The 27,353-nt window shown below is 40.5% G+C and overlaps 1 protein-coding gene across 5 annotated transcripts in view; it reads left to right on the top strand.

Moving 5' to 3' along the window:
* Positions 1-27,353, top strand: part of LOC121290818 (son of sevenless homolog 1) — a 288,768-nt gene that overhangs the window by 128,926 nt on the left and 132,489 nt on the right. The gene's annotated exons all lie outside the window — the stretch shown is intronic.

Genomic DNA, 27,353 nt, shown 5'->3' with positions numbered 1-27,353 from the left:
CTTCAGCCTGGGGCCACAAGGGCCCCAGTTTCCTTGTTGCCATGAGGAGGCACAGCAGAGGCCTTGGTGGTGGAAATGCTGTGTATTGGTGAGGAGAGACTTGAACATTTGGTTCTTTTTCGCATTGTTGCTAGCCAGTGGTGGGGATGAAAATGAGAAGCAAACTAGCAGGCAGAAGCGGAAAGCATGCTAACTCTCTTTACCCACACACTCGATGCATCACATTGACCTGTTGGACACAGCTTTCTAGAGTTGCTGTTTCAGAATCAACCATGCATTCTCGTTTGGTATTAGTTTCAGGCTTTTGCATTGAGCTTATGGAAGTCTAGATACTGTTCTCTGGTCCTTGGTATTTTTGAATCTCATACCATTTTTGATTTGATTATTCTGTTATTACTTTTTCATAAGTATGTCACAATTTCTATTTCCTATATTGGCCTGAATCTTGTGGTCATGAATTGTTGGATGGTAGTGGGGACTGTTGGGGTGTACTGGGGATTGTCAGAAGGTAGTGGGGATTGTCAGCGGAATTTGTCAAGGGGGAATAGTGGGGGTTGTCAGGGATCTGGGGATGTAGTTACGGGGATGTGGGGGGGTTTGGTTGGGGAGTGGTGGACAGTGGGGGGAGCTGGGGTGGCTGTCGGGGAGTTAGGGGTTTGGTTGGGGAGGGCTAGAGACACTCGGCGGGGTGGGGGGGAGGGAGTATCCAGCACATCTTCCTGGACGTCTCCTGGGAAGTTTTGGGCCCCTATGTTATTTACCCTGAAATGCACTGTCACCACAGTATCTCTTCCTGCACCCTTCACTTAAGCTTATCATCTTTCTTCAGTATGCGCTTCACTAGTTCCAGGATGGTTGTTAGTTCATTGAGAGTGTTGCGGTTGACTACACAATCTGGGGTACAGTAGCATAGTGATCACAGGACTAGTAATCCAGAGGAATGAACTAATAGTCCAGAGATATCAGTTAAAATCCCATCACGGCAAATGGGATTTGACTTCCTTTAAATAAATCTGGAATTAAAAGTTACTATCAGATTGTCCTCAAAAGCTATCTGCTTCATTAATAACCTTTGGGGAAGAAAATCTACCAACCTTACCGGTTCTGGCCATTTTATGATTCCAGAGCCACAGCGATGTGGTTGACTTTTAATTTGTCCTTTGAAATGGCCTAGCAAGCCACTCAGCTATATTCATGAAGGCGGCTTCACCACCAGCTTTTCAAGAGCAAATTAGAGAAAGACAGTAAATTCTGGCTTAGCTAATGATGCCGATATCCCGTGAATGAATTTTTAAAAAATGGTTCCATCATTCTAAGGAATAAAGATTCCCATTTCCCAGGCTATTTTGAACTAATAACTGATGTGAATGTTTTTTGACATTGGTAGGATCTGCAAAAATACCCATGTATTTGACCATGGATACCCACTTGAATATATAAATAAAGATTCTTAGCAGTTATGAAATTTGTGAATTCTGTAATTGTAAGAAATGTAATATTTCTGTATCAAGAAAAAAAACCTTATTTCCTTGGAAATCTGTACACATGTATGATCACATCTGTTCTAAGAATTGCCCACTCTGTTTGAAGTGAGAAGAAATTATCTCCTCACCGATTTAATAATGCAACTAAGTCATATTCATCTTCTGTGAGTGACGTAGATGAAATTATGTAGTAAAACTGACTTGATTACTTGAGATTGAAGTTCATAACTTACAACAAAGTTTTTGAGAATTAATTGGTCAATTATGATGAAGTAAAGGAACAAGGCAGTTTAAAAGTTGGAAGGAAATGGTGTCAGACCTCAAAAATATTTGGAAATGAAACCGGACAGCAACCCGACATCCTCCTAGGCCCTGAAAACGATAATTGCACACTCAGCCCTGTTGACCCTTCAATGTCCTCCTGATGAACATCTGGGAGCTTGTACCAAAATTGGGAGAGTTGTCCCACAGACTAGTCCAACAGCAGACAGTCATATTCACCAAATCATACCTTAAAGACAATGTTCCAGACAACACCATCACCATCCCTGGTATGTCCCACCTGCAGGACAGATACACCCGAGATGACGGCACAATGTTATGCCATCTGGAGGAAGTTGGAAGTTCCTCAACATTGACTCCTCACCCTGTGGAGTCTCATGGCATCAGGTCAAATATGGCCAAGGAAACTTTCTGCTGATTACAACACACTGCAATCCCATTTTTCCCCGCATCCACGTTCAGATAGATTTAGAACGTATCTAGCAACTCAAAGCTAGGCATCCATGAGGCACTGGGCAATCTGCGCAGCAGAATTGTATCCAACCACCATCTGTAACTTCATGGCCCAGCATATCCTTCACTGTACCATTAGCATTAAACCAGGAGTTCAAACCTGGTTCAATGAAGAGAGCATGCCAGGAGGAGCACCAGGCCTATCTAAAAATGAGGTGTCAACCTGATGAAGCTACAGCACAGGTCCACTTACATGCCAAACAGTGGAAGTAGCATGTGATAGACAGAGCTAAGCAATCCCATAACCAATGGATCAGATCAAAGCTCTACAGTCCCACCACACCCGTTCATGCATGGCGGTGGGATAATTAAACTAATCGGGACAACTAATCAGAGGAGGAAGTTCCACAAATATCCCCATCCTCAATGATGGGAAGCCCAGTCCATCAGTGCAAAAGACAAGGCTCAAGCATTTGCAGCAATCTTGGTCTACTCCTGAGGTTCCCAGCATCATAGATGCCATTCTTCCACCAATTCAGTTCACTCCACATGACATCAATAAATGGCTGAAGGCACTGGAATTTGCTAAGATTACGGGCCTAGTCTTTGGTAATACTGAAGATTTGTGCTTCAGAACTAACCATATCCCTAGCTAAGCTGTTCCAGTACAGCTACAACACTGGCATATATCCACCCATGTGGAAAAATGCTCAGGTATGTCTTGTCCATAAAAAGCAGAACAAATCCAACTTGGCCAATTACTGCCTCATCAATCTACTCTCAGATCATCAGCAAAGTGATGGAAGGGGTCGTTGACAATGCTATCAAGTGGCACTTACATAGCCATAACTTGCTCGCTGGCTCTCTGTTTGGGTTCCACCAGGGCCACTCGGCTTCTGACCTCATTACATCCTTGGTCCAAACATGGACAAAAGAGCTGAAATCAGGAAGTGAGAGTGACTGCTCGTGATGTTAAGGCAGCATTTGACCAAGTGTGGCATTGTGGAGCCCGAGCAAAACTGAAGTCAGTGAGAATCAGGGAGGAAGACTCTCCAATGGGTAGAGTCATACCTAGCACAAAAGAAAATGGTTGTGGTTGTTGGAGGGTAATCATCTCAGTCCCTATATATTGCTGCAGGAATTCCTCATGATAGTGTTCTAGGCCCACCATCTTCTGCTGCTCCATCAATGATCACCCCTCCAACATAAGGTCAGCAGTGGGGATGTTCGCTTATGATTGCACAATGTTTAGTACTGTTCGCAATTCCTCACCGACTGAAGCATCCTGTGCCCATATGTAGCAAGTCTGAACAATGATCAGATTTGGGCTAATAAGTGGCAAATAACGTTTGTGCCAGGCAATGACCATCTCCAACAAGACAGAATCTAACCATCATTTCTTGACATTCAAAACATTACCACCGCTGAATCTGCCACTATTAACATCCTGGGGGTCACCAATGACCATAAACTTAACTGGACCAGCCATATAAATACTGTGGCTGCGAGAGCAGATATGAGGCTGGGAATTCTGCGATGAAAACTCACCTGACTTCCCAAAGCTTGTCCACCATCTACAAGGCACAAGTCAGGAGTGATACGATACTCTCCACTTGCCTAGATAAATGTAGCTCCAGCAACAATCCAGAAGCTTGAAATCATCCAGGACAAACAGATTGCTTGATTGGCACCCCATCCACCACCTTAAACATTCACCTCCTCTACCACCGACACACAGTGGTAGCAGTGTATACCATATACAAGATGCACTGCAGGAATTCGTCGACCCTTCTACGACAGCACCTTCCAAACACATGACATCTGTCACCTGGAAGAACAAGGACAGTAAATGTATGGGAACACCACCACCTGCAAGTTCCTTTCCAAGCGCACACCGTCCTGACTTGGAATTATATTGCTGTTACTTAACTCTCGCTGTGCTAAAATCCTGGAACTCTCTTCCTAACAGCACAATGGGTGTACCTACACCATATGGACTGCAGCGGTTTAAGAAGGTGGCACTCCAGCAGCTTCTCAAGGGCAGTTAGGCATAGGCAACAAATGTGGCCTAGCCAGTGATGCTTATTTCCCTTGAAAGAATTTTTTAAAAAGTAAGGTCAGTGTAAACAGAAGTTCTAAAATTCTGTATAATTTGTATTTATGAGCAACTATGGTTTTGTTGCTATTTTCTACTTGTCCGACCCTTTCTATTTATATAGATGATGGAAGAATACCTTTTGGATTGCTGCATTGTAATAGAAATTTATAGACAGATGAGAAACATGACAACTTCAATTAAAGTTTGACAACATATGGTAAAGCCCTGCCGATTGCGGGATTCCATTTCAGTGAAATCTCACAAAGGGTGAAATCGCGAACGGCTAACACACTTAATAATGGGAGTGAATTAGAAGGTTCTAGCCATCCCCAAATTTGACATTTTTAAAGGAAGATGAAGTATGTGGCTGAAACTTCGTCAGGTGCAGTAAGTCTTGAATGAGGCAATGACCCCCTGGTTCATTGGTTGGATAGGTGAGGTTGTATTGGGGGTAAAGACAAAATTTCAACATCTAGATGGCGCTCTGCAAAAGAGTATGGATGCCCAGTGCATTATCAAGGATTAGTAACACCTTGAAAGACAGGTTCGTTTCCCTCAGGTAAGTACTGACCTCTAGCAGAAATCAATTGGCAAACCAGTCTTCAAGTATGATGCTGTAACCCAGGTATTGTTGTTAGCCTTCCAAAAGACAGGCAGATGAAATTTATTTTTCCCTTTTGAAAGCTTGAAGGTTTTCTGACCTATAAACCAGCATTGATTTACATTTAAAGCCAGACACATTGGCGCACAGCAGAAGTGTCAGCCTGTCGTTTGCTGCTTTAAAACCAGGAGCTGTCTTCTCTTTCGAAATGTAGGTCCTATTTGGCATCTTCTTCCAGAACAGGCCAGTTTCATCTGTGTTGAAGGCCTGCCGTGCCTGGTGGTCTCTCTCAATGTATTCCTGCAGCACTTTGGGAAACACTCCTGCAGCTGCATGGTCAGCTGAAGCAGCCTCCCTCACCAATTCCACATTATGCAACCCGAAGCATCTTTTAAAGTGATTAAACCATCCTGTGCTGGCTGAGAATCCTTTGGAAGTTGAATGAGAGGCACCTGCTGCATCAACAGTGACACCAGCACTACCCTCTTTATTACTCTTTATGCGCTGGTTCAATTCAAGTGCTTTGTTTCAAATGATTAGACCATTAACTGGGGTCCTCCTTTGATGCTGGTACTCTATCTATAAGTTGAGTAATGTCTCCATTTCCTCTAACTGTGGATCTCTCTTGTTCACGAAAGTTAACTTGGCAGTATGACCACCAGAAACTTTGTTTCCAGTAAAATAGTTAAAATATTAGTGAGTTTCTAAAGGAAATTGTTTGTAGATGGGGTTTATTTCTAGGCTGATAACTATTTTTTTCCTCTTCCAGTTGGGAAGTGCTTCGGCCTAATGATTAAATGCAGAGATGGTTAGTTAGATCAGTGGGTTTGCTATATGGCTTCTACAGTTGATGCCATAATGTACTTAGTAATCTGAAATAATTTTAGTAACATTGAGGGGGCTTTCTAGCCCTGAAGAAGAGAAGTTGCATAATATGTTATAGTATCTAAGGCATTTAAAATGAAATGTAAGCTAACATGCAAATGAATGTAACACTGCTACGAGTTACCAGAGATTGTTTCTGAGTAAAACAAGGAAAAGCCTAAGCAAGGTGGCCAGAAACTCCTGCCACCATTTTTAACAACATTTTACCCTTGAGACTGATCATATTTTATGAGAGCTCAGTACTGTGAAATTCCCAATGATAATCTTCCTTTTTAAGCCTTGTTAAATGACACTGGGTCAAAACCTTGGAACTCCCTCCATAACAGCACTGTGGGTGTACCTACACCACAGGGGCTGCAGCAGTTCGAGGGCAGCTCACCACCATCTTTTCTAGGGCAATTAGGGATGGGTAATAAATGCTGGCCTAGCCAGTGAAGCCCACATCCCATAAATGAATTTTTAAAAATCTAGCTTGAGTTTCACACGGGAAATCCAATTTGCTATCTTTTTCCTGCTCATGGCTTTTCCAAGAACTGGGCTTTAACAGCTTTTTTGGCGGGTGATTTTGTGCAACACTCTGACGGCAAGGAGAAATAATTATAAAGGGTAAAGTACCCAAAAATTTTGTGGTGTGAGTTGTTACTGACGCTACTGAATTTCAAACAGAAACTCATTCAAATAGTAAACTCATTTGAAAAAAATTCTGGTGCACTCTGAATAATTGCTAGATGTTAATGACAGGTTCAAATTTTCATTGGTTTATCTTGAACATCTGGAACTTTGCATTTGTTGTTAAAGATTGCTTACCTAATTTTTGTCCACTGCTCATGAGCCACATGACACATTCCAGTTATATTTGGGTTTACAGCCTCAGCTCATTTTGTAAATGGCTTTACATTACTTTTACAGTTAAAGTATTATTAATACTGAGACAGCCTTTATGTTGAAACTTCATAAGTTTTTAAACAGCAGTGGTTTTCAATTGTTTCTCTGGGGGCGTTCCCTGCAAATGTTAGCACATTTCCAAGATCCCAGGCTCTAACTTCCAACTTGCAATGTCAGGTATCCAAAGGGAAAAGGTGTTTACTCGGGAGAAGCAATCCAGGCTTTGGCCGTTCATTTTTCTTAACTGCTCACTCACCTCCACCTTTCCTGCATTTGACCCAACAAAAAAATTGTCGTCCTCCTAGTCATTTTCCTGGTGTGGCCCTCGTCTTTGCTCACTCCTTGAGGGTAGAAATTTGAGTTTACTTGGCTGGCAACTGCCATCCATTGCCATTGCTTTATCTGACTTAATCACGTCAAGCTGTGTCCTGTCAAAACTTAACCGTTACCCGAAACACCCTGGAATGCAAAGATAACCCTAGCCTCACTCGTCCTCTCTACAATTAGTTCTCTCTTTAAATTGTGTTTAAATGCTTCTACGCCTCATTCCACCACCACACACCCCCCCCCCCCCCCCGCCCCGGCCGTATCTGCAATCTCCTTCACTCCTTTAACTTCTCTTCCACTCTATACTTACTGTTCCACTGACTTTGGTCTCTTTTTTTGCTTTTTTTTCCCCCTTTGCCCTAGCATTGGCATTTGTGCTGTTTTCTTGGTTTAGTATCCATTTTTTTTCTGCATGTTCTATGAATGGTTTTGGAGCTTTTCTTCTGTTCGAGATGTGAGTTGCTGATGATGGAAATATTTTTATTAGCAAACAGGAACTTACATTACTAATAAGTCACCAAATACAGACATATAAATGAAAAATATTGAACAGAGAATTCTGAGGACATACAAGTATACCAAGTCTCACATAAACAGAAATCATGGGCTATTGGAGGTCCTTTCAAAAACTTGTGCTTTATTGCCTGTTATTTAGAAAACACCTAATACGATATAATTTCTGTTAAGTAATGCAGAAAAAATGTACTTTAGCTGCTGACATTCCATTGTACAACTATATGTTTTCCTTTTTACTTTCTGGTTGCCCTGTCTGCCTGCAGCATTCCCTTGCCGCGCTCTGCATTTTGTGCAATGAATTTTTACATGGTTTGAAATGGCTATAGTGTAAGTAACATTGCTAAAAGCATCATTCTACTGATCTAATATTTAATGATTAAAGTATACTTTTTTTCACAATAGAGTAGTCTAACTTGTATTCAATAGAAAAATGCAATGTAGTTTTGTCATGACTCAATAGGGATAGTGGGCTGCAATAGCAGCCCCACTGCTCCCCAAGCTGCAACAAATATGAAAATGTTTGATCAACCTACCTAATTGTTCAGGTTACAGAATACAAGCACCAGATTGGTAAATTTAATAAGTAAATAACTGTTTATTGAACAAATTGTCTTTAACCAAAAGAAAGAAATATGAACTGCTAATTTCTAACCTGAATAACCTAAACTTTACCCCTTCTTAAATCCTGATACACACATACAAGACACATAAAAACATAGATTTTAAGGCTGGGATAAAGCAGTTCAAAGGCACTAATTCCCGAGTGCAGGATTTGATGGGTTGATTTTGATCGATGTCTTCCAAATTTCCTTTCAGTTCTTTGAGGTGTCCTTCCAGTGCTCTGTCTTTAGTTCACTGGTTGAGCACTTGTCTTTCAATGTCTCTAACAGTGAATTTACCCTTGTCCTCTTGATAGGGGTTTTCAGAAAGAGAGAGCGCAGGTTATAGAGATGTGAGGAGGAAAAGCCAGCTAGCTATTATTGTAGAATTACTGGAATCTTGCACACACAGGACATAGAGGTGTTTTGGTCTTTTTATTTCAGGCTAGGGGCTATTCTGCTGCACTGCTCTCACACAAACCCTGGTCAGCTGGTCAGGAGCCAATTAAAATGTTGTCAGGTAGTTCCTCATTAGACCGGACTCCTCCTCGGTACCATCCTGTCTTGTTCCAGGACAGCAACATTGTATATACCCTTCTCATTGTTCCAGTAGACAGGTCTTTCAAATTGCAGCCATTGTGATTTTAGAACGCAGTCCAACAGAAATAAAAAGGTATGTTCTTTATAGATTGCAACATTTAATTTCCAAAAAATTTGAAAAATAAATGTAGAAAGTCATCACTGATGTTTAAAAACTTTTTTTCACATTTTTTATTTGCAGTACTGGTTAAAGTTGCAGACAGTTCTGTAAATTATTCCCATTATTAAAAGTGTTGCTGTGATGTTGGGTCATGTCATATGTGCTCTCTGTCTGAAGGCAGACCTTTGGCTAATTGTCTGATGATACTTCATTATAAGCCATTCTTGGCAGTTTTTGTCAGTAGTGGTTTGCAATTGCTTTCCACTTTCAGGGACAGGGTGAGAAGTTAAGACCCAAATCTGCAGCAGCTGGAATTGAACCTGCATTGTTGATATTCTGAACTGCACGCGAGCCATATAGCCAACTGAGATAATCCCTGTGATGTTAAGTAGAAAGTTGAAATGAAGAATGAATTTCTGTAAATCCTTTTGCACTTAAACTGGACACTTGATGGCTCTACAATTTCAATTCCCTATCCGTTGTGAGGAAGAACCTGGTCATCGGGTGTGAGGTACTGTGTTGCTCTACGTGGCGAAGATCTGTCCCATATTTACTTCTGCATTGTGGCGTTACTCAAGCTACCATCTGGTTTATTTGGAGATCAAAAATGGACCTGTCCACAGGGGAACGATGAACAAATCTCTAGCCAAATGGGGAGCCAACATGCTCAACATCACCCTCATTCTGATGGCCACCTGTGTGTATGGTTGCACAAAGCTATGCATAGACCCTGAGTATGCTGGTACCAAAAATCACTACGTCTTGATGTTCTGTCTGTCTCCAGTATTGCAAAGAATGGGTCTGCCAACGTTGCCACTTCAATTGGGCAGTGTTGCATCACATGTCCCTTGTGGAATTATTCATGCAGAGAAACACCATTGACCACAAGTCTATCAGGGAGTGGCCCACGCGTTACACCCTTGGGGCTCTGCAGGAAAAGAAGATGGTGGTTCTTTTTGGATGATTCCCTGAGCTGACGGTTAGTCATTTGGCTGAATGCCTCATCGCTGGATCTTTCAAAGAAGCACCAAGATGTGGATTGGCTTGTGGTGAGAAAGGCTGACCATCTGGAGATCCTTTCTGCACACCTGCAGTCTCACTGCCTCCGCATGTTGCCCATGAAGTGGCTGCAGCGAGGAAGAGACTATTGCCCACCTCCTACTGGAATATGCCTTTGCAAAAGTTGGCCTGGAAAGGGATGCAGTAGATTTTTTGGGATTCAACTCGAGTGCCTCCATGATGCCGGACTTTGTGCTCTACGGGCTTTCCCAGGGATGCACACTGAGATAAGCATCAAGTGCTGTTGGAGGGCCACATCCCTGTGAAAGATGTTCTTTGGTCTGTCTGAAATTTGGTAATGTTTCATTGTCCAAGAACTGCCCATAACTAAGTGTTGCAGACTGGCAAATCCCAAGGTCCAGGATTGCGTGCTGAGGGACATACTTAAGCTTTGGTCAGCCATCACAAATTTTCAATGGGAAAAGACCACTGTCTAATGCCCTCCCACCATAGTATTCTGAGGGGAGGGATGAGGCATGGGAGGCATTTAATCACAGTTTAAAGAGAGAATTAATTGTAGAGAGTACGAATGAGGCTAGGGTTATCTTTACATTCCAGGGTGTTTTGGATAACCATTAAGTTTTGGCAGGACACAGCTTCATGTGATCAAGTAAAACCCATTGGACTATATGCACTAGATAATATTTGACTTGAATGTAAATGTACATTGTAAATATAACCTGCAGTGGCAAATCTAGTGAGGTACATCATCACAGTTTTGAAAGAAAATGACCTATATTGCACTTTATGTAATGTCAAATTTAAACTCTTAAGTAACGTACTTCTACAAATTTTATGAATGAAGTATATATTTTTGCAATAGAAGTGTTGTGTCCCAAGTTTTAGTGAGGATTTGTCTCCACTGAAATGGGTAATTTTAACTTTGGGTCATGCTGTGACACCACCATTAGTGGGGATTCGTTCACACTAAAAGGGAGTAATTTTTTAAAAGTTCCAGTGTGGACTCAGTGAGCCAACTGGCCTGTCTTATAATGACTTTATGACTATTATTCCACTATTCGTGCATATAGTGTGTTATATGATCATCATGAAACAGCATATCTCCTAACCTGCTCTGACATATGGCAGAGGAACCATTCCTTTAGATTGGAAAAATACACTCCATTATCGATGTAAGTTGAGAAATGTAAAATGGAGAATTAATGGACCAATTAGCTTAAGATCTGTTGCCAGAAAATTATTGGAGCAAGCCAGACTGACCGGACACCTTGAAAATTTTTAGCTGATCGTGCTAGCATGGTTTTGTGAAGGATAGGTCATGTCTGACGATGCTGATTGGATTTTTTGAAGAGGTAACTAAAGTAGCAAATGGGACTGTCTTTGGATGTTATCCATAAGGACTTTCAGAAGATAGATTACAGAACTCGGTGGTACAGAAGGACCTGAGTGCCCTGGTAACATGAGTCACATAAAGTTAGTATGCAGGTACAGTATGTGATTAGAAAGGCAAATGGAATGTTGGTATTTATCATAGAAGGAATGGAATATAAAAGTAGTGAAGTTTTACTACAGCTGTACTGGGCCTCGGTGAGGCCACTTCTGGAGTACTGTGTGCAATTTTGGTCATTTTATTTTAAAAAAAATATAATTTCTTTAGAAGCAGTTTAGAGAAGGTTCATTGGATTTATTCCTGGGATGAAAAGCACATCGTATGAAGAAAGGTTGAACAGGTTCGGCCTATACCCGTTGGAATTTGGAAGAATGAGAGGTGATCTTATGTGTTTCAACAAGACCTTGAGGGAACTTGATAGGGTGGATATCCGGAGGGTGTTTCCTCTTGTGGTTGAGACTAAAGCTATGGTACATGGTTTAAAAATAAGATAAGAGGTCTTCCTTTTAAGACAGAGATGAGATTTTTTTTTTCTCTCCCAAAGGTGTGGAATTCTGTTCCCCAGAAAGTAGTTTGGCTGGAACTTTAGATTTATTCGAGGCTAAGTTTGTCATATTTTTGTTTGGCAAAGGAGTTGAGGGTTAAGGGTGGCAGACAGGAAGATAGACTTGAGACCACAACAGGATCAGCCATGATCTGCTTGAATGGTGGAGTGGGTTCAAAGAGCCACATGGCCTATTCCTGCTCCTGTGTTCTATATTCCTGAAGCATTTGATAAAGTCCCTCACAAGAAACTTTTATCTGAAGTTGAAGTTTATGAAATTGAAAGCCAATTGCATAACCAGGTCAATAATTTGCCAAGTGGCAGGAGCTAGAGAGGATGTGCTTTCATTGGCAGGACATGTCAAACGGTGTCCCACAGGGATATGTTTTGGAACCTCAACTATTCACCGTTTTTATTAGCGACATAGATTATGGGATAGAGAGCCGCATATCCATTTTTGCTGATGACACAAAGATAATTTGCATTCCACGTATTGTAGATAGAAGTATAAAATTACAAAGATGCAAACCGGTTAAATGAATGGGCAAATCTATGGCAAATGGGTTTCAATGTAGGCAAGTGTGAGGTCATCCACTTAGGACCTTAGGATCAGAGAACTTTCTAAATGATGAAAAGCTAGATATGGCGGATGTCCAACGAAACTTAGGGGATAATTAGGAGAAATTAAAATGTCACATACAGATATAGAAAATAATTAAAAAGCAAATGTAATGCTGGACTTTATATCTTCAGATAGAATATGAAGTGGTGGGTGGGGTGATGAAACTATGACTTCGAGTATTGTGTTTAGTTTTGGGTACCACACCTTAGGAAAGATATATTAGCTCAGAGAGAGTGCAGAGTTGATTTATTAGAATAATACCTCGACTCCAGGGTTAAATTACAAGTGCTTACCCAAACTTGGGTTGTATTCCCTGGAATTTAGATCGAATGTAGCAAAGAAGCCTGAAGTGATATATTTTGGTTGGAAGAATGAGGAGAGGCAATATAAACACGAGGGTACAATCCTAAAGGGCTGCAGGAGCACAAAACATTGAAGGTGGCAGGGCAGGTTGAAAGTGGTTTAAAAAAAATGGGGTTTAATAGCCTCCTCCTTGCTGTAACCTTTCTATGATTCTACAGTTTGATTCTACAATTAAGGGTGATTTTATTGAAGTTTTCAAGATATTAAGGAGGGTGGATAGAGAGAAACTTTCCATTCTTTTGGGGCCTAGGATGAGAGGACGTAGACTAAAAATAAGAGTCAGGCCTTTCAAGGCAGAATATAGGAAACACTTCTATTAGCAGGGGATGGTAGATGTTTGGAGTCCTCTTTGGTAAATGGCATTTGACACTAGATCCATGGTTGATAGATTTTTGTTAGCCAAAGGTATCAGGAGACATGGGCAAAACAAGGGTATATGGAGTTCAGTCACAGATCAACGATGATCTCACTGACAGGTTGAACAAGCTCAAGGGGCTAAACTCTATGTGTAGGTTTTTCTTACTATCACAAGGCAGGAAACATCAGTTCAGTATTTTCTGGAGGTCCTGTGTTGACCATGTAGAATATTACACCTAGAATTTTGATGATTGTGATTTTGGGACTGGTGCTAGAATGTGAACAACGCAGGAATCAAAAAACTTTTGGTTTTGTAACTTAGTTTTCCCAATAGTGTTAACATGTTATTTTTGGAAGGACTTGTTGTATTGAGTGATTAAGTTCTGCATGCACTTTTTTGCACAGAACTTGCACACTTACTTGCTATTGAAATTTGTCTTCCATTTTATGCTTCTCAGTGAGTATAATGTAATTATCCATTTACACTGAATCAAAAGATACTATGCCTGAAAAAAGGAAACTTGTAGAAATAAATTAAGGGTGAAGTAGAAATAAATTAAGGGTGAAATGGAAAAATGGAAGTGCAAGGTGTCCAAATTATGATTATGCCACACTCAATTATTTATTCACAGAATGTGAGCATCTCTGGCAGTGCCAGCATTTATTTCCTATTCTTAATTGCCCTTGAGAGATGGTAGTGAGCCACTTTTAACTGCTGCAATTCATATGGTGGTGGCACTCCCAGTCTTGTTAGGGAGAGAGTTTCAGATTTTGACCCAATGATAATGAAGTAGCAGCAATGTACACCCAATTCAGGATGTTGTATTACTTGGAGGGGAACTTGGAGGCGGTGATGTTCCTATGCACCTCCTGCCCTTGTTCTTCCAGGTGATAAGTTATGGATTTGGGTGGTGTTTCAAGAAGCTGACTGTCAGGCTGTTGCTTGATTTGTCTGTGGGACAGCTCTCAATTTTGAGAGGTCCCCCAGATATTAGTGAAGAGGACTTTGTAGGATCAGCTGGAATGAATGTGTCTTTGGCATGTCCAAATCTGATGCCCAGTTCAATGTCTGGTGGTCCATTCGGTTTTATTCAACTTGCACTTAATCATAACAGTTAGATAGAACTGAATGGCTTGTTGGGCCATTTCAAAAAAGGTAGTTAAAGCTCAACCACATTGCTGTGGCTCTGGGGTCACATATTGGCCACACTGGATAAGGATGGCAGATTTCTTTCCCAAAAGAACACTTAATAAACCAAGGACATGGGCAGCAGATTGATGGGTGCACCACCACCTGGAAGTTCCCCTCCAAGTCACTCACCATCCTGACTTGGAGAAATATTGCCGTTCCTTCACTGTCAGTGGGTCAAAATCCTGGAACTCCCTAACAGCACTATGGGTGTACCAACACCACATGGACTGCAGCGGTTCAAGAAGGCAGCTCACCACCACCGTCTCAAGGGCAACTAGGGATGGGCAATAAATGCTGGCCCAGCCAGCGAAGCCCACATCCTGTGAATGAATAAAAAAATGGATATTTCCCATAAACTGATAGTTACATGATCACCATTACTGATACTAGCTTTTTATTCCACGTTTATTTAATTAACTGAACATTTGAACACACATCTCCAGGTCATTAGTCCAGGCCTCTGGTATACGACAAGTCATTCACATAACCACTGTACTACTGTAACCAGTAATTTTCCAATGAGCAGAAAGTTCTATTGTCTTATTTATACTTTATGAATCATTTTGCATTTTGAAGCCTTTTTAGAGATAGGGGACGTGCTGTTGAAGACAGCTGTGCTGATACTATACTATCATATTGTTAATTGACATGAGACCTCAGTGTCAAGGGGGGTTGTGCACATGCAGAGCAGTAGAAAATGGAATATATTCTTCATACTCTTATGTTCTAAAAATATTCTAAGCAAAGATTTTATAATCCTAACCCTTTGCAAATGGCCTTGGAAGAGAAGCTGGTAATTTAAAAAAAATCATTCATGGGATGTGGGCATCACTGTCTCGACAAGCATTTATTGCCCATCCTGACTTGCCCTTGAGAAGGTGGTGGTGAGCTGCTGCCTTAAACTGCTGCAGTTCATGTGGTGTAGGTACATCTATTATGTAGGGAATTCCAGGATTTTGACCCAGCGGCAATGAAGGAATAGTGATATATTTCTAAGTCAGGATGCTGATTGGCTTGGAGGGGAACTTCCAGGTGGTGGTGTTCCCATGCCGCCCTTGTTCTTCTAGATGGTAGTGGTTGTGAGTTTGTAAGGTGCTGTCTAAGGAGCATTGGTGAGTTCCTGCAGTGCATCTTGTAGGTGATACACACTGCTGCTACTGTGCATCGGTGGTGAAGGGAGTGAATGTGTGTGGCTGGGGTGCCAATCAAGTGGGCTGCTTTGTCCTGAATGGTGTCAAGCAACTTGAGTTTTGTTGGAACAGCACTCATCCAGGCAAGTGGAGAGTATGCCATTATACTCCTGACTTGTACCATGTAGATGGAGGATAGGCTCTGGGGGGTAAGGAAATGAGTTACTCAGCATAGGATTCCTAGCCTTTGACCTGCACTTGTAACTATAGCATTTATATGGCTAGTCCAGTTCAGTTTCTGGTCAATGGTGACCCCCAGGATGTTGTTAGTGGGGGATTCAGCGATGGTAATGATAATGAATGTCAAGGGGTGATGGTTAGATTTTGTCTCGTAGGAGATGGTCATTGCCTGTGTTAAGGTAATAGAGGTAGTTTAAGTAAGTTGTATTTGTAGGTGTTAGGAATGAGCTTTAGCTTTAAAGTTTAAGTTTCGTTTGTATTTCTGTATGTGCGTTAAGAAAGGTCAATTTGAATTTTACTTTCACTTTAAAAAGTGCCTGCATTTCTAATGAGAGTTTTACGACTCTAAGCTAAGTTAAACAAGCAAGATTAGAAAAACTGGGCTGTTGCCCAGCAACAGGGATCCAGAGAGGCAGGCCCTCCTGCAAATTCACAGAAGAAACTAGAAACAGCAGTTTGACTTGGAAGCTGTTTGGGTTCAGTTGGTTTTGAAAGTAGCTACCAGGAAAGACTGAAGCAAAGGGGACAGTTAGCCAGTTCCAAGCAAAGAAAAGACCCCAAAATCCAGGGGAGTGGAACAGGGGAAAGTCCAAGAAGACTTCTGGTCAAAGGAAGGACAGGAACCTGTTAAGTGAAGTTAAGAGTGAGGGGCAGAGGGAAAGGCTCCAAGCTTCAGATTTAAAGAGACAAAAGCTGCGGAAAGCAGATTTAAAGCGAGAACAGCTTGCAAGAAGGCACAAAGAGATGGCTGAAGGTCTGGAACTCTTTGCAACAGACATGTGAAGCAGTGGTATACTGTTGACAGCTGAGTCAGCGAGACAGAGTGCGTGGAAGACTGCTTGAATGCAAGTGATGACCCTGGATGGGGAACATTGGAAGGAGAGTTCGAAAGCTTGGAGGTGTGACCCCTTTCGGAAGGTGTCTGAAAGAAAGCATCAATTTGGAAGAAGATTCCAAAGCGAGTTCTTAGAGAGTGGAGATTGGAAACCCTGGTGTGAAAGACAAGTTCATTGAGACTAGTTGGCTCACGGTGTGACAAGTGCCTGGGGGGGGAGTCGAGGAGAGATCTACAGCATCTGTCTAGGGTGGCATTGGCTACTTGGTTTAATAGTGTGATGTGCCTGACCACAGGTTGCTTATTGGTATGCATGGATTGTAATTAATGTGAGCATTTGAGTATACAATAGCTTTTGTAACTTGTTATCCTTACAAATCTGAATATATCTGTAAAGGTATGGTTGTGGATGAAGGAGTATTGTAGTATAGTTCATCCTTTCTTGTTTAATAAATGTTTTATGCTTTTGTTAAAAGTTCATTAGCTGACTCTGGTGACTCTGTTCAGTAGCCCCTCTCTGAACAAAAATAAAAGTTAGGATCCAACAAGCTGGGTGCAGGCTTGCCCAGTGGTAACCTGAGTTGGGGATAATAACACCTGGCGCTTGTGTGGTGTGGATGTTGCTTGCCACTTGTCAGCCGAAGCCTGGATATTGTCCGGGTCTTACTGCATTTGGAAATGGACTGCTTCAATATCTGTGGAGTCATGAATGTTGTGCAAGCATCAACGAACATCCCCACTTCTGACCTTATGATGAAAGGAAGGTCATTAATGAAGCAACTAAAGATGGTTGGGCCTAAGGCACTACCCTGAAGAACTCTTGCAGTGATATCCTGGAACTGAGATGATTGACCTTCAACAACCACAATCATCTTCCATCTGCCTGTGCCAGGTATGACTCCAACCAGCCAATTCATACACAAGTCTGCATAATGCAACCTGCCAAGTGATTTTTGGAAGCAAAAAGCTTGCAAACAAAAAGAAGCCACTAACAAGCATTGTTAGTGTTGATTGTCTCTGGCCTCCACCCAACATTGGCAGTCGCTCCTTCTCTTGAACTGTCTAGGTGCTGTGCTCTGGTATTCCCTTCCTAACTTTACCACCAATCTCTTAGTTACCACATTTGATATTTCCATCTTTGACTAGATATAATTTTTTGTGTGATTATGCTTCAGAAGCACTTTGTCGTTTTTAGTGAAGGTACAAGATAATTGCAAATTGCCTACAATAATTCAAATAGAACAATGAAATTGCTCAATTTTTTGTTAATAGCTCAGAAAATGAATTTTTATTTATTGTATAATAGATTCTTAGTTTGTATTTAAATATATACATTTTAAAAGCAAGACTTGCATTAATATAGTGTCTTTCAGGACCTCCCAAAGGGTTTTACAGTATTTTTTAAAGGTGGCCACTGTTGCAACATAGTGCAGCAGCCAACAATGGTTCCACCAACAGGATTCCAATATTAAGCATATAATCTGTTTTAATAACATTAGTTGGTGGATAAATATAAGCCAGGGCATAAGTTGTTCTTCAAAAGAATGTCATTGGATCTTTTGTGTTCACCTCAATGGCCAGACAGGGCCGCGGTTTAATACCTCATCTGAAAGATGGCATCTTCATCAGTGTAACACACGCTCCGCACAGTACTGAAGTGGCAGCCTAGATTTTAGTGTCAATCCTCTGGAGTGAAGCTTTACCCCACAACCTCTGACACAGATGCCAAAAGAACTGAGTCACAATGACAAATTTTCAGCAATTGTAGCACTAAAACTGAGCTGTTGTATCTCGAAGCTCATTTAATTGACAGTGGTGGTGCTGTCAAGGGGTGGTGTGGGTGGGTGGAGAGTGGAAAAGAGTGATTACATTGAACTTAAAATAGGCGGACAATTTAAAAAAACCTTATGTTCAAACTCTCTGTCCTTTTTCTTGATTTTGTTTGTATGTATGTTAATGTATGTTTGTGGAAGCTTTTCTTGGTATATACATAATGCACAGGATTCAACAAGTTATTTTAGCTTTATATGGCATCATATTTTAATTGACATTGAAACTGCATTGTAAAATACAATAGTTATTCATGGCATTAGTGACACCTAGTGACAGAGATTTGGCTATACAGTGCCATAGATACTCTGGTCCGGCAAGTCCTTTGCTCTAACAGTGCATGGGGATTTATCGAATCCCTATCGAGAAGAGGATAAGGAAGAAGAAAAATCAGACTGACACTTGAATCCAGACATACGTCATAAGGTTGGGCTGATTTGTGATTTAAGATATCCTGTCTGCGATACTATGCACTTGCAATTCTCTTTTACTTTTGAGATAATTACATTGAATATACAGTTGAGAAGTGGACCATTTGGCCTTTTTGGTCTATGTTGATGATTGTGCTCCATATGAACCTTCTTCCATAGCAGAATCCTTACTCTAATCACTCAGTGGGTAAAGAAACATCTCCAGAATGCCTTATTGGATTTATAAGTGACTGTTTATGGCCTCTTGTTTTACTTTCCTCAACAAGTGGAAATGCCTTCTACCCTATCAAATAGCCTCATAATTTTGAAGACCTCCTATTAGCTTACCTCTCAGCCGTGTCATCCTTTCCTGATAAATATATCCCTTACAGTTCTGGCATTATCCTTATAAATCTCTTTTGAACAAACTGATGTGATGATTAAAGCCAACCACAATTATTGCAGTGGCTTTCTTGGATGTATGCTCTGCCCTACTGTGTAGCTACCAGTGACTTCTCTCCTATGCTGATTCTACACCTTGACCTTCTGAACCAAGATCATTTCTCACCATTGATCTGATCGCCTCCTTTATTAACAGAACTAGCCTATCTTTTTTCTTCCTGCCCTCCTGAAATGTCACATACCCTTGAATATTCAGGTCCCAGCCTTGGTCACCTTGCAACCATGTATAATGGCCATCATATCATACGTGTTTATTTCTGCTTGTGCTATAAATTCATCCAACTTGTTACAAATGCTGCAAGCATTGAGATAAAGAGCCCATAATTCTTTCTTTTTACATTCCTTGCCTACTCTGACTCTCTACATCATGTCACTTCCTGTCATGCCCAGGTTATCATTAGCCATACCATTACCATGCACTTTAACTTCCCAGGTCTCCCCTCATGTGGCACCTCTTGAGTTTGAAGTTTGGGAACTTGAGGTTCTAGGTTGGCACTTCAGTGCTGTAGTGAGGGAGCGTTGCTTGTTGGAGGTCCCGTCTTCTTGAGATCAGAGTTTTGAAACAAGCTTTAAAACAAATGCTGAATAGGTCTGACATTAATCGCAAAGAACCAGTGAATTATCCTTGGTGTCCTGGCCAATATTCATTCCTCAACCAAAATCTAAAATAGATGGATCTGGTCACTTTTTTTATTCCTGCTTATGGGATCTTAACTGTGGGTAAATTGGATGTTGCTTTTCCTATATTCTATCCCCCCCCCCCCCTTTCTCTCCCCATGATTTAAAGGCAACTTAGCATTTTTTTTCATTTTTATATTTTAACTAAAAACCTATGTGGTTATAGAAATTAACAAAAGTTGGTGGATTTAGCACTTGTGACTACGTGAGGTTCTTTGGAAAATCAATTGCTTGAATCGTATGAGGGAGCTGACAAACATACTTGTTTTGAGGCGAAATTAAGATTTGAGAAAGAGGAAAGGAAAGGATGCTAAATTTGCTGTTAAGAAACAGAAGTTGGTATTCCAGTAGCAAGGACTTTGCTTCAGTCAAAAGCTGTTGTCACAGAGGATAATTAAATCTGTTACAAACAAAAACGCTCAATACTCAGATTTCCAGCATTCACAGTATTTTGCTCTTTTAACTAAAACATTATTGACATTCTTGTATGCTTGAACACATTGTACTTTTAATATTTACAATTTCCTATGGTTCATATCATTTATAAATAAATATATTTAATAGTTTATTTTTTAAGCCAGTGGTCTGTGGTTCCATTTTGAAGACAAGTTATTATACTGTGACATTGCAATGCCCAGTAAGCAATTAAGATTAGGCGTACACAACTGCAAGGACAAAGCATTGAAAAGATACAGCTTTCGGATCAAATGGGACAAGGTCGGCTTACAGGAACTGCGGTTAGAGTGCTGACAATATCAAGTTGAAATTCTAATATTTACATTGCACCTTTCATATATTCTCAGAACGTTCCAGAGCACTGCAACCAATTAATTCTGTGAAGGGTGGACTGAGAAACGTAAACACCAGCATAGACCTGTTGGGCCGAATGGCTGTCTGTGCTGTAAAATTCTATATAATTAACTTATGAAGTGTAGCCATTTATGTAGGAAATCAGTTTGAAAGTAGTCTTGTGTAATTTCAAACAATTTCATTATATTGTAACGTTAAATTTAGCATTGCATTTTCAGCAGTAATTATTGCTTACACTGGTATTGGCAATAGCCAGGAAAATAATTTTGATTAATGCTGTAAGAGCATTTGGGGAGTTATTGGAGTAAGAAGATTTTGGTAAAATTGATTTCTGAACTGTAGCTCACTAACATAGCAGAAACTAAATGGGAAGGTAATATAGTACCACAAAATATGGATGTTGTCACCTATTTTTAGTTTTCAGTTGTGAATAACAAACAGAAAATGATTCCCAGCCTTCTGTACGAATACCGCTCCCTTAGATACTATCCTATTTTTCCTTGTCTCCCAAGAACAGATTTATTGTGAGGAAGAACCATAAAATGGATAACTCAACGATATAATTGCTAAATTTACTGTTTTCAACACTTATTCCTAACAATGATGATTGCTTGTATTAGCACTGATAACTTCCAGACAAATAATTTTGGTTAATGCAGAGGAAGCATTCGGGTGGTTGTTGGAGTAAGCAAAATCAACTTGTTATCTTGTAGAAAAACCAGTATGTCATAAGAACATATAAATAGGAGAAGTAGGCCATTTGGCCCCTCTAGCTTGCTCCGCCATTCAGTAAGATCATGGCTGAGCTGATTGTGGATTTAACTCCACTTTTCTGCTTGTCCCTCTTAACCGTTGAACTGTTTAAATGGAATTCCTTTGACTGATGTTTAGCGAAGACGCACATCCTATATGCTCCATGCCTAAATGAATAGTGTATGGGGCTCAGTTGGCAGACTTAAAAAGAAGTAATTGAATTTCAGAATTCTGATCTGAAACTGCTGTTTTTTTGAGACCTGCCCTTTAAACATTTTTAGAATCTAGGATTAAGTTCCTACCTTGTACCTTACTGCTAACCAACCACCTGTAATCCTTCATACGCCTGCTTTGTTTAATTTTAAACAAATTTGATTAAGCCAGTAATGTAGCATTTCTTTTCCTGAGTCTTCTTCCTATATCTTTCCAATGTTCTGCCTTATCTGGGGTACAGTTCCATGGGTGGCTGTTTTCAGTACCTTATCGTAGTGGTCATTGTTTACTTATGATCCTTGAGCTTTCAGTTGTAGGTGCATTTTACTTTCTGTATAAATGCAAGTTTTGAACTATCCTGAAACAATTTATAGAGGAGATATATCACACAATTTAGCAGAGTGGTAAGAGAGCTGGGAGACATGAAAGCATGAGTGAAGGATGTATCTTCAGGGTGTTTTCAAAAGCAGTTAGAGAAGGCTGTGAGAGGTTTAGTGAGTATGCTCTATATTTTTAGAGGCTTTGCCGTGGTTGTGGTAGAGAGGATAGGGGCTTGGAATGCATGGGAGGCTTGTGCTAGATGTAGAGCTGGAGAAGTATGCAGGGCCAGAGTGAAGGATTTTCAAAGAAAGATAGAAATTTTGCATTTAGTGTGCTGAGAACTGGAACCAGTGGAAATCAACAAGGAGAGGCATGATGGGACTGAGTCAGTTAAACGCCTGTCCAGTAAATTTGAGATCCTGGGTTCATTCCCTTGTGAAGCCTTATTTAATTTTTGCGCCTGTATGCTTCAGGACTCCCATGACTGGTAGCACCGGGATGGTGGATTGCAGTGCATCATCGTCCTTGGGAATGTCATTTTAATCTGATTAGCTAAACTTCCATTAAAGGTTTTTGTGGTTTATTTTTATTACAATATATTAGTGGTTGGATTGAAATAGGTATATATAGAAGTAGACTAAAACTGTGATTGTTGGGTTAGGCGGTGAATGTTTGTGATGTGTGTCTTTGAAAGTAAAAGTTTTTACATGTGTACAGATTAGGCTCTAGTTCTGTGCTTCACCGGCTGGCTATCTGGAATAGGACACTGACCAAAGCAATGTAATCTCCGGGGAGAGACAAAGAAAAAGATTTTTAAAATCCTGAGACTATTTCAAAGGAAATACGAATTATGGAAATGTTTTCCCCAAAAATATACTTTATTCATAAAATTTATAAACATTCAATTTGAAATGATTTTTAAATGTATATTTCAGTGCAATAAAATTAAACTTTTCTCCATTCAGCATGTCTGCTCTGAGGTGATTTAATATAATTACAATATTCTTGATGTTTACAATATACATTCTATGTCAGACATATAATCCGAGGGATCCTACACAGTTTCCAGTCCTTTGTTATACTCTGGTTGAAAGGTGAATTATGGAATTTTTTCCCAAAAATAATTATTCATAAAATTTATGAAAGTACATTACAGAACATTTTTGAATTGAAAATTACAGTGCAATAAAATTCAACTTTTCACCATACAACATGTTCCACTCTGAGGTACCTCAATACAATTGTAATTCTCTTGATATATACAATCCACATTCCTTGTCAGACATCAAAGCCGAGGAATTCTACATGGTTTCTAGCTGTGGCTTAAAGATCTTATACAGTGACCTTTCCCCATTGCACCTTTGTGGTGGCTGCTCCAAACTTTAGTGCACCCCACCCGACCCCTGAATGAGTCTTGGAATACCATGGTAACCTTTGTACACAAGGATATCAATCTTAGCTTGTTCAATTCCTTTTTGAATGATTGTACTGAATTGGGGTGCTTACTTCATAAGCCAGCATTTAATTATAAATGTCGTTAACCAACAAGGTGGAGAAAACCACCTGTCATTGAATGGCATTCAATGCTTGCCTAATTTATTCATAGATTTTTCTGATTGGTTATTGAGGCAGCCTCCCTATGATACCCTGGTGAGCCTTTGAAGGCTTTATCCTCCAAGGAGGGGGCTCAGAGCAGGGAAGACAGTCCACCCCCTGACTAACTACCTCCTCCCACGGTATCCCCAACGCGACCGACCCCACCCCGGGCTTCCGGTACTCCCCATTCCCCCAAATTCTATCCAGCTAGTAAAAAAGGGGACATATCCTTCTTCAATCTGGCTCTACTGGCCTGCGACACTGGACTTTGGAGACAGCTGCACTGCCTAGATCTTGCCCAGCCTGAGTCGGAATGTCAGGTGAGACAGGCACGAAAGACATTCAGTGTAAGTGATTGGACACGTAATGGCAATCCAACGGTGATTGCAACTCCAAGGAAGTTACAGCTCAACACTGTTAACTATATACTCAATTTTATGGTTTTTATTTGAAGCCTAAGATCTACTGGCAGATGTTGAGAAAAATGCTCAATGGTTGATAGAGGATGTGTAGAAGGACTTGGCAGGCTGCTGTTATGTGGTTTGTTAATATTGAGAGGACGACCAGTGGTGTGGGGCCAAGGTGATGGGACCTGTATTTGTGAGACTATCTGTGATAAGATGCAGGAATCTAAGATCGCAGGAGTGGTCTTTGACATTTCAGCACCCTGAGACTCCCAAAGTGGTGGGCAAGGTTTGCTGCGCCTGTGATGTTGGGAGAATGGCTTTGGTGTATGAGTGGGTTGAAGAATTTTTAGCAAGGAATACCTTGGTAGGGGAAACAGTAGGAAGGGAATTGCAGAGTCTAGATGGGATGAAAGGGTAATGGATATTTATAACAATAATATGTTGCAGAACTTCTTGAGTATTAGGGAACATTATGTGTTGGGGCTACTTGGAGGATGATGCTCTTGTCTTGGGTCAAGAGGGTGATGGGGATCTTGTTCCTTTGTTTACAATCTAGTGGTACTTTCCCAATGCTGACTCATCAATGGTAAAAGCGTTCATCACATCTGAGTAATAAGGTCTTGAGCTCAAGCCCACTTCATGAGTTGAGCACACAAACTAGGCTGATAACTTCACAATGCAGCATTAAGAGAGTGTTGTATTGTTGATGGTGCTGTCCTTTGGCTGAGATTTTAGTTAGAGGCCTAGTCTGCTTCGTTTGATGTATATAATGCTAAGAAGAGATGGTGGAGCTGCCGTGGTGTCCTGGCCAGCATTTATTTCCCGGTCAACACGATCAAAAGAAATTAATTTTTCATTGCTGTTTTGGACCATTGCTGTTTGCAAGCTGGCTCCTACATTTACCAGCATAACAGCTATGTGTTTACACTTCTTCATTAGGTGTGACATGCTTTACAGTGTCTAGAGGAAATGAAGTATGTTATATGTATTTTTTTTCTTTCTGTTAGCATTTCAAATTTCATTGCTAGTCTCCCAATATGCTGGAATAGATACCATCTCTCCTTGAGGACCTGTTGCTTTTGTGCCCTTTAAATCTGACTTGAATTTCCCTCTTTATGTCAAAACTTGTTAAACTTACATGGATTATTGTTTAATCTAGGAAGAGCATCATGTTGTTTTCTTGAGTGAATACTTAAAACATATTCAGTATTTCAGTTAATCTCAGTTTTTCCTCTATTTTATTCTGATTAGCATTTTTAAGGTTCTTGCTGCTTTGTGGTACCAAAAAAAATTCTGTTGTGCTTATAAAATGGTAGATTAATTTTTTGAATATTATATCTGTGAGGTCCTGTAAAATATGTAATAGTTTTTAATCTCCTGTTAGTTATGTAATGCATTGCTTTAGCAAATTTGTTGTGTTACAACAACAGGCAATCCATTGTATTGCTTGGACTGTGCCAAAACCACAGTAAATATCAAAAACTGAACTTTAGATCATTTGTCTGTCCATATAGGTCATTTGTCTGTCCATATAGCCATCCACCCTGAAAAGCATTTCTGATGTTTATTATGATCTCATTGCAGTCTAAGTTCGACATAGCCTTGCTCATTCTCTCATGCAGACTTTTTAAGGTGTTGTGCTGCATGTACATAGGTAGGAAATATAGATGGCACATATACACCATGAATGGTGCCCAGATACAGAATGAAGCCGAAAGAGGCCTAGCAGCCTTAGACTGGATGCTTAATAAATCTAACCAGTGCAGAGCAGCAATTAGTAAAGCCAGCAGAATACTGAACTGGACAGTCAAAACCGTAGAAAGTAAGTTTGGAGAAATTGCGATCAAACTGATAGATCTGGTTGGCTTTACTTTGAACACTCTGTTCAGTTCCAGTCATTGACACAAAAGGGAGACAGTCAAAGGCTGAAGACTGATCCCTAATGTTAGTGTCTGAATTGTGAAGGAAGACTGGAGAAAATTGGGCTTTTCAGTCTGCAAATGAAATGTCTTGAGAGGTGATCTTAGAGGTATGTAAATTTGTTAACAGAATGGAGGAAGCAAATCTGGAATATTATTTCAAATTTAATTGGGAGAGTCAAGCAAAGAGGCATTGGTACAAACTAGTTGAGGTGTAAATTTAGAACTGATAAATTTTTCACATACGAACTGATCAATGTATGGAATAGACTTCCAGGTAGAGTGGTAGATGATAGAGTAGTAGTAGATAAAAACATAGGAAGCATTTAAGAAACAATCGGAAGGAAGCATTTAAGGAACAATCAGATGTTACATTGTGGGGAGAGGTTGTTACATTTTGAGATTTATGTCTTTGGTATGGCCTATCATAAAAAGCTTGGGTTAAATTCACAGGATAGCAGGACTGGTAAATGTAGATAAGCGGTGGGATTTTCCGCACCCGCCCGCAGCCCTGATCTTCCGGTCCTGTCACAAGTCAGTGGATTTCTGGCTGGAGCGCTGCGTCGCCTGTGGCAGGTCCCGCCCATGACGGGGCTGGAAAATCCTGGCCAAGATTTCAGATGGTGAACAAGAAAACCTTAATATCCTAGTGATTGTTTATCAACATTGGTGCTGGAACAACATTTCATTTTAAGTCAACAAGAGTCATTGCCAAGTTAGGCTGGTGGATTCTAATCTTGGATGGAGTGCATTTGACAAAAAGCTTACACTGAAGTCCGATGGAGGGGAGAAAAGGTAGGAGATTGCAGACAGGGAAGCCCTGGTCTAAAGGACAGGTAAATTCTGTTTAAATCGGGTCATGCTGACACAGGAAGTATCTTGTATTCATTGTTTAATATTGTTACATGAAGACATTGGTGATATGTGCCAGCTGATTGAATCTGATCATAACTGTTGCCCTTTATGTTCAAGTGTTATGAGGTAAAGCAGCTGAACTATTTATATCAAATCTTATCTCATTAAGTGTTCACTTGATCTGCCTTCTGAGAGAATAAAGAAGTATTTGTGCCAACTATAAGAATATCCAGTTCAAGTCACGAGAGAGTACTGCTGTTGCACCCCAGGTTACGCAAGTAGATATCGGGTAGTTGAGTCAAATTCCCAGAGGAGTAAGATATTCAGACAGCATATGATAGTGACTAATGCCACTGTTTGCGAAGGTATCTTTGGCAGGCCCAAATTTGTAATGATGACTTGGTCTTTCTGCATGAATGAATTTAGATGAGCTAAATGGCTTTCCACATCTGTAATGACCCTATGAGAGTGATTATTGCAGTTAAGTATGGTGTAAATCTAAAGCACCCTGAAATACCACATCATAATGCATGTGGGGATTGTTCATTTTTCTTTCAGTATTTGAAATATGACTTG

The sequence above is a fragment of the Carcharodon carcharias genome, chromosome 2 (genome assembly GCF_017639515.1).
Source record: "Carcharodon carcharias isolate sCarCar2 chromosome 2, sCarCar2.pri, whole genome shotgun sequence".
NCBI lineage: Eukaryota > Metazoa > Chordata > Chondrichthyes > Lamniformes > Lamnidae > Carcharodon > Carcharodon carcharias.
The sequence above is the reverse complement of the archived record's forward strand: the minus strand, read 5'-3'. Positions and strand labels throughout refer to the sequence as shown.